The sequence below is a fragment of the Canis aureus genome, chromosome 37 (genome assembly GCF_053574225.1).
Source record: "Canis aureus isolate CA01 chromosome 37, VMU_Caureus_v.1.0, whole genome shotgun sequence".
Classification (NCBI taxonomy): domain Eukaryota; kingdom Metazoa; phylum Chordata; class Mammalia; order Carnivora; family Canidae; genus Canis; species Canis aureus.
The window spans coordinates 2,737,881-2,748,347 of NC_135647.1; the positions used below are offsets into that span (position 1 = coordinate 2,737,881).

General features: G+C 39.5%; 2 protein-coding genes across 5 annotated transcripts in view; one reads left to right on the forward strand and one right to left on the reverse strand.

Moving 5' to 3' along the window:
* TRIM38 (tripartite motif containing 38) overlaps positions 1-10,467 on the reverse strand; it is a 44,563-nt gene that overhangs the window by 17,253 nt on the left and 16,843 nt on the right.
* SLC17A2 (solute carrier family 17 member 2) overlaps positions 2,438-10,467 on the forward strand; it is a 76,649-nt gene continuing 68,619 nt past the window's right edge. For 3 of the 4 annotated variants that reach the window (XM_077886265.1, XM_077886263.1, XM_077886268.1), the window contains exon 1: positions 2,438-2,656. The gene's annotated coding sequence lies outside the window, so the exon portion shown is untranslated. The remainder of the gene's footprint in view (positions 2,657-10,467) is intronic. The other variant, XM_077886272.1, reaches the window with a different exon arrangement.

The window sequence follows — 10,467 nt, forward strand, 5'->3', positions numbered from 1 at the left end:
ATTATTGCAAAAGTTATTGACATTATAGATTATACTTATTCATTGCTTACTGGCAAAGGAATTGTGCAACACACTAGCTTTTATTCATTTTATTATTAACAAATTGTTGGCAAAAGGCCTCGATAATGTATTTCCTTTTAAACACCAGAGAAAGTATTGAAATAAAAGAAAGCTATTGTTTGTTTTTAAATTTACCAAATTTCTGTTCCAGAAATATTATGACCTTCACTTTTAAATGGTATAATGTAGGAAATGAACTATATTTCTTGGTCAGCAATCTGAAAAATTCATAAAACCCTGTCCCCTCTTTGACTCTTGAACCTAGCAGCAGTAGTGTGTTCACAGAATTTCCTTTAGACTTGATGAAAGTCACAGGTGCGCTTTTAGAGGGAACAATATCTGGTGGCCTGTTATTTGAATAACATTGTAAAAGACTGCTTTAGAGATGTAACCAGTATGGGTAGAAGACAAAAACCAAGGAAAAAAAGGTCCGTGTTTGCTGACATGGGTGTACATTTGTATGATTTCATTAGTTGCCTAGTTTGGAGAATACTTACTGAGAAAAAAATTGTGGGGAAAATAACTCAGTAAAAAGAGAAAAATGGAAAGTAAAACCGTAAAGGGTTAATATATTTGGGAATCTACTTTGCAATTGTGTGTGTGTGTGTGTATGTGTGTGTGAGAGAGAGAGAGACAGAGACAGAGACAGAGACAGAGAGGTAGAGAATGGTAGAGAGAGAGAGTAAGAGGGAATAATGACTGCTGCCTCTATTGGTAACATCTATTCAAAAACTACACATACCTACAAAGGGTGTTCTGGCTCAGCCATCTCTATGCCAAATATCTGTTTCTTCAATAAATGACTTTTTAAAAACTTCAATAGCTCTATCATGGCTTGCAATTGATTCTTGGCTCAAGATATAGTTGGCTTTGGGTTTTTATTGATGAGTTGTGTGTTTTTCCTATTAACATTTCTTTTATAATTTCCATAGCAGTTTAACACCTGGAATATAGTTTTTATTTTGGAGGAAGAAAACCTATTTATTTCATTTTATTAATTTTTTTCAAGGTCTTTTAACATCATGATCTTGCTGATTTTTTTCTTTGTGTTGTTGATGATAGTTATTATTTGAATGAATTGGCTGTCATATGGGCTTAGTCAGCCTGAAGCTTTTAAGTGTGCGAGTTTTATTTTGTTGAACCATATTATAACAGGATGAAAAATATCGTACCATTCTGAATCCCTTAAGAAAGGCTCTGAACATCTGACATGCCTATACAAAACATAATCACTTATTTTGCCTGAAAGCATATGCCAATGACTTTTGCTATAGTTCTCTGTTGGTAGATACTGGATTTTGTGTATCCCTAAAGTCACACTGCCTCCAAGTGCTTTATAGTGTCTGCTTTGCTGATTCCTCACAATTGTTTAGGGCACAAATATCACATTGGACTCGAGAAAAAATGTCCCTTTGGTGGGATTTTGTTGTGTTACGTTATGGGATTCCTTTGTCTCTTCTACTTTCAAAGAGGTGGTCCTCCGTAAAACAAATTTAATGATTCCTGCATTTTTAAGAGTATCCTTCCACACACCAGAATGTGCTAAAGATCTGGAGGGCTTGGCTGGAGTGTCCAGTGAGTGAAGACTTCTGTTATGGCAAAATAACGAGGTGTGGGCTTTTTATTATGAAGTCCCCCTGGAATGTCAGGTTTTTAAAAAATGTTTTCTACTTACTAAAAACTAAAACTTTACAGTGAACCCTTAAATCTAATACATTCTGCTAAAATAAAGTACATAATTTATTATTCAAAATCAATTTCCACGTTGGTACCCAGAAAGTTGATGCTGTTCCCAAGCCATTTTAGAAAAGAGAATAAAATAATAGTCATGAGTGATAATATGTAGGAGTATTGAATTTCCTTTAGCTAATTTTATTTTCCAGGTTAATGTATGTTAACATACTTATAAGAATAAGCTTTCATTTCTTCCCAGTTCGGTCATATACCAATGTGGCAGTTTCCTGCCCTGCTTACTAACACACGTGTACACACACACAGACACTAACTTGTGTATACAGGTACACACACATTCCTATTTAGTGATGAGGTCTCACATTATCTTGCTGGACTTCATAGTAATCACTATTAGGTTGCTCTGTAACAGTTACAACCTCCTAATTTACTGTGTATTTCATTATTTATCTTGTCTGTTTTCTTCCTCAGCCACTAGAGTGTAAATTCCACAGGGGCAGGGACTTCTGTTTATCTTGTTCATTGCTTTATGGTTTTTATCTAGAAGAGTGTCTACCACGATGCAAATATTTTTGAAAAAATATTTGTGAAATGATCAAATTGCATGCTTTTGACGCTAGAAAAGAGGTTTAGATAGCTGTTGCCAAAAAGAAAGAAGTGTTAACAACTACCTCTCTTCTACCTTCTCTCTTGTAGTAGGATATTCTCTGAGTCTATTCTTCCTATCAGGACCGAAATGCCTAACAGGAAATGTGGTCATAATGGCTCTTCCTGGATTCTGATTCCATTTTCAATTCCTGCTCTATGTCTTGAAGAAAATCTGAGCAGAAGGATTATGTCTCAGGGCATCATCCGTGCAGACTAAAGATTATGAAGTCCGCAGCAGTTCCACTGTATGATTCAGGTCAGATACCCTCTAAGAAAATCTTGAACTTTAGAATTCTTAGAGCCTTTTCTTTTCAAAGAAAAGAATATATTCAATTATCTATGCAAAAATAGAAAATAAATGCTGATATTCTCTATTGACGCTAGAAAAACAGACAGATCATTTTAAATGTACAATTGCTAGGAATATCAGTTTTCCTCTGCACAGCATAAGATAGTAAGTATTTTATTATGTATTATGTACAAAGTATGTGTGTATATATACACATATATACATACATATATGCATATCTATATGTACACATATATACATATGTACGTACATATAATACAATAACAGATATCAGTTGTTGACTGAGTGTCAAATCAAAATGGTAATTATAAGTGCCTGCATATTCTTCTTTATAAGTATAGCCATGTTATAACTTGATTATCTTTTTCTTAAAGTTACTCTCAGCTGACATCTTTAAATTTTTATTTATTTTTATTTTAAAACATTTTGTTTATTTATTCATGAGAGACACAGAAAGAGAGGCAGAGACACAGAGGAAGAAGCAGGCTCCCTGGAGGGAGCTCGATGTGGGACTCGATTAAGGAACTCTAGGATCATGCCCTGAGTGGAAGGTGCTCAACCACTGAGCCACCCAGCTGAGGCAAAACATAATTAGAGAAATAGATGCTAAAAAGTTACCCAAGCTCATACAGAGCTGGGGGTGTTTAAGTTTTGACCAGCCAGAATGCAGAGTCCTCACTGGGACTTTCAGTAGAAACTTGGGAGAGTTTTGCCTCAAACTGTGGCAAAACTAGCCCTGAACTAAATGAGATCATTTTTTGTATTACATGGCTACTAACTTATTGAAAGAGAAAGGGGATTTTCCAGATATACTGAAGTCCCCTATAATTAATTTACTTCAAAGCCTAATTCAAGGAGATGAACTAGAGTGAACCCAAACGGTAAACTCAGATAGCAAAATGAATGACATAAGTAGGAAAAAAGGAGATTTCTGTTTCCAGCTCTGATAATTGAAAGACTGCCCTCTTACTGTAAATAATGGGACAAAATGTATTGAACAACTGTTTTCAGAAACTTGGCAACAAACAGTGGAGGACTACAATCCCTGGAAAAGAAGAAATAAATGAGGTGAACCATAGAATCTCTCTGACCTCCTCAGAGACATTTTCCAGACTGCAGCCCAGGAAGGAGAATCTAGGCAAAACACAGCATTTTCTCTAAGTTGAGGAGAACAAGCAGAGTTTAGGGGGAATGCGGTGGCTGGAATATGGGAGGCTGAGTGCCAGGGAGGAGGCAACTCAAGAGATAAAATGCCTCAGAAATGTGCAAAGAGTTCCCTTGAAGTTTGTCTTCAAATCCTCAGTTATGGATATGGACGATGAACTTCACTGAAGTCAGGCAAAGCATGGCCAGAGTCTGTTACTAAATACTTAACCACACATGCATGGGATAAAACCCCATGGGCTGAGGCAAAACATAATTAGAGAAATAGATGCTAAAAAGTTCCCCAAGCTCATACAGAGCTGGGGGATGTTTAAGTTTTGACCAGACAGAATGCAGAGTCCTCATTGGGGCTTTCAGTAGAAACTCGGGAGAGTTTTGTCTCATACTGTGGCAAAACTAGCCCTGAACTAAAGACTATGCTAGACTTGACCTAACAAGGCTTAAAAACAAGTCTTATGTATTGACCTGATATATAAATAACTTCCTATCAAATCAAAGTCCAATAGCATTTAAGGGAAGCAAAGAAATCTAGTATTAAATATGCATACTCTACAACGTCCAGCATCTAATACAAAATCACTAGGCATGCAAAGAAGAAAAATCTGACCCATAGCTATGGTAGAAAACAACAAACAGTAAATAGTAGCCGGACTTGACGATGGCTCTCAATTGTCATCACCTCCTGATATTTATACCCATTAGTCTCCTTGCATATGGAGTTGGAAATTAGTTGGTATGACCAGTAGAGTTAGCATTAGAGGTGCTCCTGAGTGACATTCTAGGCTGGGACATAAAGGACAATTGGACTCCTTGTTCTGGGAGAAGCCAGCAGCTACATGATGAGCAGCCCTGTGATGAGGCCCAGATGGAGAGGAACGGAGGCCTTCAAAAAAAATAGGCAACTCAGCTTGCCAGTCCTGTGAATTAACCACCTTTTAAGTGGATCTTCTTCCCTCTCAAGCCTTCAGATAGATGCATCCCCAGCTGACATCTAAATCTCACAATACTACAAGATAGCACATCCCATCAAAGCCCCAATTCCTTAACCACAGAAAATATGAAAGACAATAAATTTGATGTTTTCTGCTGCTGAGTTTTGAGATAATCTGTTGGGGAAAAATAGAGTATTAACATAGACTTTGGTACTGCTACTATAACAAAATCCAAAACATGCAGGAGTAGCTTTGGGACTGAGTAAGTAGAGAAAAGCTAGAACATCTTGAGATTTTTAGAGAAAGGCAAAAAGCCTTGGAGTTGCTATTAACAACCTTGTGGCCCTTGAGGAGGCTGCCATGGAGGCTGTCAGGTAGGTGAGAATATGCCTGGAGACTGTAAAAAGAGAATCCCTTGTACATGGTTGCAAAAAATTGAGAGGCACTGTTTCATGTGGTGTCATAGGAACTAGAAAAGGCACTGAATCAGCGGGATGGTTAAACTAAAGAATCTTTTCAGGCAGGATATGGAATGTGCAATCTAGCTTCTTTTTGCAGTTTATTGCATGATGGAAAGGAGAGAGGGAGAGAGAGAAGTTAAAGAAAAAGTTGAACACGAGGAACTGCTAGGTCTGAAAGTTCCCAGACTCTTCAAACAATGCTAAATTTTAGAAATGGCTCTAGGAAAAGATCAAATGTCAGGAACTTTTAGGAAAGCATGGTCTAAAGATGAAACCAGGCATGGAGGGGATTGATGTCATCAAGATGGCAATGCAGGTGGTTGCCAACATCAGTCCTCCTCACAAGGACAGCTAGCAACTATCCATCGGCAAGACACCATTTGAAAATCCTAGAATGGGAGTAGGGCTGAAAAAACCCCCTCGAACACAGAGACTAAAAAGGATTGCATTAGAAGGGCAAGAGGAGCAGTTATACTGATTGCATCACACTCCCCAGACCAGCACAACGATGCACTGAGAGCTCCCCCCTCCCCCCCAGGCCTATGGTTTCTCCAGTGGGAAAAAGGAGAGAGCTCAGGGTGAACATCTAGCTCATCGAGCATTGTGGGATGCTTCCTGGGAGACCCACTTGGGTCTTGCCTCACAAGGATCATAGGGGAAATCTGGGGGTTTCAATCCCTGGGAATCAGATTGAGATGGAGGAGTTGGGGTAGGGTTTATAGCAACTAGTGCCCAGATCTTGGGTGACAGCATTCTTTCTTCCTTGCAGGAGCAACCAAGTAGATACTAGAGCCAGTGGCTCTGCCCATCTGCAGAGCTGAGTTGGTGGCTCTGTGTGGCCAGGGAGCAGCTCAGCTTGATTTAAGTCCACAGCAAATGAGCCATACACACCTTGGAGCTTGTTCAGTCCTTCTGCCTTGGCAGGGAAGCAAGCTCAAAGCCCTGGCGAATGCTGCCTATAGCCCCCTCTGTCTTGCAGGACAGAAGGCCTAACCAGAGTGCCTGGGGAGCTGCACAGACAATCCTACAGCCCCATCTATGGGAGCAGCTGCACAGAGAGCCCAGCCAGTGCTCTGCAGATCTACAGAGCCGAGCCGGTGGCCTGTTGGGCCAGGGAGCTTGGTGGGAAGTTCTGCCAGATTCACATACCCATCCAGTTCGTCATACCAGCTTGGAGCCTGTTCTCCCACTACGTCCAGGCAGGAAAGTGAATTCACAGACAGTGTAATGCAGAAGAGAGCCCATAGTACCCCGGCCCAGCCCGGAAGCCCGATCAGGGAACCCGAGGAGCTGCATAGCCCATGCACTACATGCGCTAACCCAGGAGCCAGCTTAGCTCACTGGAGATGAGGAGGATATGTGATTGGAGAGGGCTAGACATTTTTTTAATGTTTTATTCCACTAATTTTGCAACACAATTCTTTCATTCCTCCTCCCCCCCTTCCTTTTTGTTTAAGAGATGTGGTTTGGCCTCCAGAATAATGGAATTTAGAGATAATTTATTAGAGTTACTCACTCATTAGTGTTCAAGTCCCTTTACCTCCCGGGGTCATCTTTGTCCTCTTCCAATCTATGCCCAGATCTAATAGTCTCAAGGAACAGGGCTGACTTCCTGCTTGGCTCTTGTGTTCAGCCTGTGCCCTGACACCCAGAGCACTTCCAGAAACTCCCCTGATGCTGGTCTCCACTTGGTTTGGGACCCCTGATCTGATGTCCAGAATACTTGTGAACTAGGTCTGGATGTTTGGTTTGGATCTGGCCCTGGCCTCCACACTACCTTTTCTTCTGGAGCTCATCCAACCCTTCACTTGAGGATCCCAGCTGTGCTGATTACTGCTGACAACCCCTCTCAAGTTGACAAGCAGTCCTGCCCTCTCCTCCAACTCCCCTTCCAGCTCCAGTATGGCTCTCAATGCCAGCCTGGCTCTTGGTTCCAGGCTTCATCCTGGGTAGTAATCACATTCTTCTCAGGAGCAACCTTAGAATAAGGCTCATTTCCCAGAAGGTAAGGATGTTCTCAAACTCAAGCATAGGTTAGAAAGCAGATACTTGTAGGAGTGCCCATCTCCACCCCACCTGACGGCTTTCTGGAGAAATTCTAAGGATGTCAGTTTGAGCTCAGCTTGCTCATGACTGGATCCTAGCAGCTTCCGTGGAGATCCGGTGGTTTGAGCAAAATTTGTTTGTAGTGTGCCTGTCCTTTCAGGAGTTCAGTTAATACAATAAACGCTTCTTAAGGATGCATAAAATACATATGTATTCTACAGGACTCACAGGTTTTTTTTTTTAAGATTTTATTTATTCACAAGAGAGAGAGAGAGAGGCAGAGAGACAGGCAGAGGGAGAAGCAGGCTTCATGAAGGGAGCGTGACGTGGGACTCAATCCTGGATCGACAGGATCACGCCTTGGGCCAAAGGCAGGTGCTAAAACGCTGAGCCACCCAGGGACCCCCCCAGGACTCACAGTTTGCTGGCAGAATTTGGCTTGTTCACAGACATGCACAAGTTCTAACTGGCAGTTTTTGCATTTCAAGGGACCATCGAGTAGCACAGTTCTCACATAAGGCTGTTGTGAACCTGGTACACCTTATTTAGTTATTTTTATTCTCTAATTACAAAAGTAATTGGTGCATACATTCTCCTTGGAAAAAGAGGGTGTTCATCCTTACAAACCCTTTCTATGCATTTACACATTTGAAAATATGTGCAAGTGTATGGTTTTCATAACTGTTATATACTATTCGTGCATGCAAATTACATTTTTCATCTAATACATCAAAGGATCTTAACATGTCCGTGCATATAGATATCTTAGTATTTTGAACTGCTCTATAATTTTCCAGTGTATGAGTGAAACATAAGTTAATCATAACCCTATTGATAGATCTGTGGGTTGTTTTGAGTCTTTTCTGCTATAAACAATGCTAAGTAATGGATTTTTTTTTATTCAGAGTGCAAGAACTGTATCAGTGAGATAATTTTTTAGAAGTAGATTTACTGAGCTAAAGGATAGCTCCTTTTAAATCTCTAGAGCTATTGATAAATATTCTTAGAAGTTTATCGATTTACACCCTCAAAAGGAGAGTATGAGGTTTTGTTTTGCCATAGCCTATCCCAGAATGTCAGTAAATCATTTGATTTGTGCCAGTGGTATCTTATTTTGGTTTTATATTCAAATTATTGCTTAGAATCATCATATTTCTTCTTTGGGTGAATCATCATCTTATGTGTTTTTCTGGTTTACCTTTTGGACTGTTGGGATTTTTTTCCCCTTGATTTAAAAGCACCATTCATATATTAAGGAAATGATTACCTTTACCTATGTTTTGAGTCATGAGCTCTTCCCTCCACCCACTCACCCCTGCCACCTTTGCTGGTTACCATGGCACATGTTTGTAGGTGAATTAAATAATGCTATAATGCTTTGCTTTTATGAGTTTTGGATTTTGTGTCATAATAGACAGACTTTTCCCTTTCTGTGATGATAATTATCTACTTCATAAAAAAATTAATCATCTGGAGTTTATTTTTGTGTAGTATAAGAGGTTAAGAATCAATGACACTGAGTGCTTGCTGTCAACCAAAAATGGTGCAAAAATGGTGCTAACATGGTATGGCAATTGAAACATGGCTATCCACTCAAGGACTACATATTCTAGTCCCTTTGCCCTACATGCATAGTCATTTGGCCTGTAATCAAGTACAGAATATAGCAAGAAGTGATGTGTGTTACCTTATTGGCCAAGACCTTAAGAAGTTCTCTGTTCTGTCTGCCATCAAGACATATGCAACACAGGAACCCATTTAATACTATAAGTTGCCAGGAATCTGGGTCCTTGAACTATTGTAGTCAAGATGCCTAACACTGAGCAGGAACATCTACTGTGATTCTTTCATGAATGAGAAATATACTTGCATTGGAATAAGCCACTAAAATGTTGGGCTTTATTATTAAAGTGGCTAGTAAGGCTTTACCCATAAAGCATCCAATGAAGAAATAGCTGTCCCTAACCACTCATGTCTGTCATTTTATTCAGTGAGCAATACGCCAACTGTAAGTAAAAATGAAGTGTTAGTTCCATAGTGTCTGTAGAGGATCTGGAAGGAAGGTGGTTTATCAGTGGGTGACTTTCAGATCAAACACACGTTAAAGTGAGTATTCTATTCAGTGCACCTGTGTCATCCACAACACTAGACCAGACCGTGGCAGAATCTGAAAGTAAAAAGCAGAGGTATATCAAACCAATCCAGGCTTAATTTAATTCAACTGTTAATAATACTTCATTTAAAATAAGACATCCAAATTTAAATTAGGTGGTATACCAGGACAACAGTGGAAAATGAGTTTTGGCTGCTGGAGATAGAGTTAACAATCACATAGAAAACTTAATGACCTATACTAAGCAAAATAGGCTTCATTTCTAAATATTTTTTTAAAGATTTTATTTATTTATAAGAGAGAGAGAGAGAGAGAAGGCACAGACACAGGGAGAAGCAGGCTCCATGCTGGGAGCCTGACGTGGGACTCGATCCCGGGTCTCCAGGATCAGGCCCTGGACCCAAGGCAGCGCTAAACCGCTGAGCCACCGGGGCTGCCCTCATTTCTAAATATTAATGGATGATCAAAGATTATATCTGAGGAATACCTGCAGAAGGAACAGATGAGCTAATAAAATACCAAACATAAGTGAACAACAAATATTTGGTGATTAAGCTGAAGTTGAATTTAAAAATATTCAAGGATGACAGTATGTGCTGTCCAACATCAGCCAGATTTTTCAAATGCTTGACTCTTTGAAAAACTACTTTGAAAATCAATCTAGGTCCTACAATGGTATTGGACTAGTTTGTGAATGAATCCTCTATTTGTTCTTATTGCAATTTATTCAAAATCAGATGTGAATCCTTAATCAAGTGTTCAATGAAGGAAAGACCACAGAAACTTAAAGTTTTGAAACCTTTAGTAAATTGGAATTATTGAAAACAAAGTGTGTGAATAGGAAGCCATTGAATTTGTCACTACAAAAGTGAGGAAGGAAATGGACAAATCAAACAAGAAGAGCTCAGACAGTGTACCTGATTTAATTTTGCAATTTTACAATTGTGCTTTGTAGTTTCTTAACCTGAGAGAAGAATTTTTTAATGAGCTTCCATTTTGGGGATAAACTTACATTCTGTAATGAATGGAATGAAAGTGAAA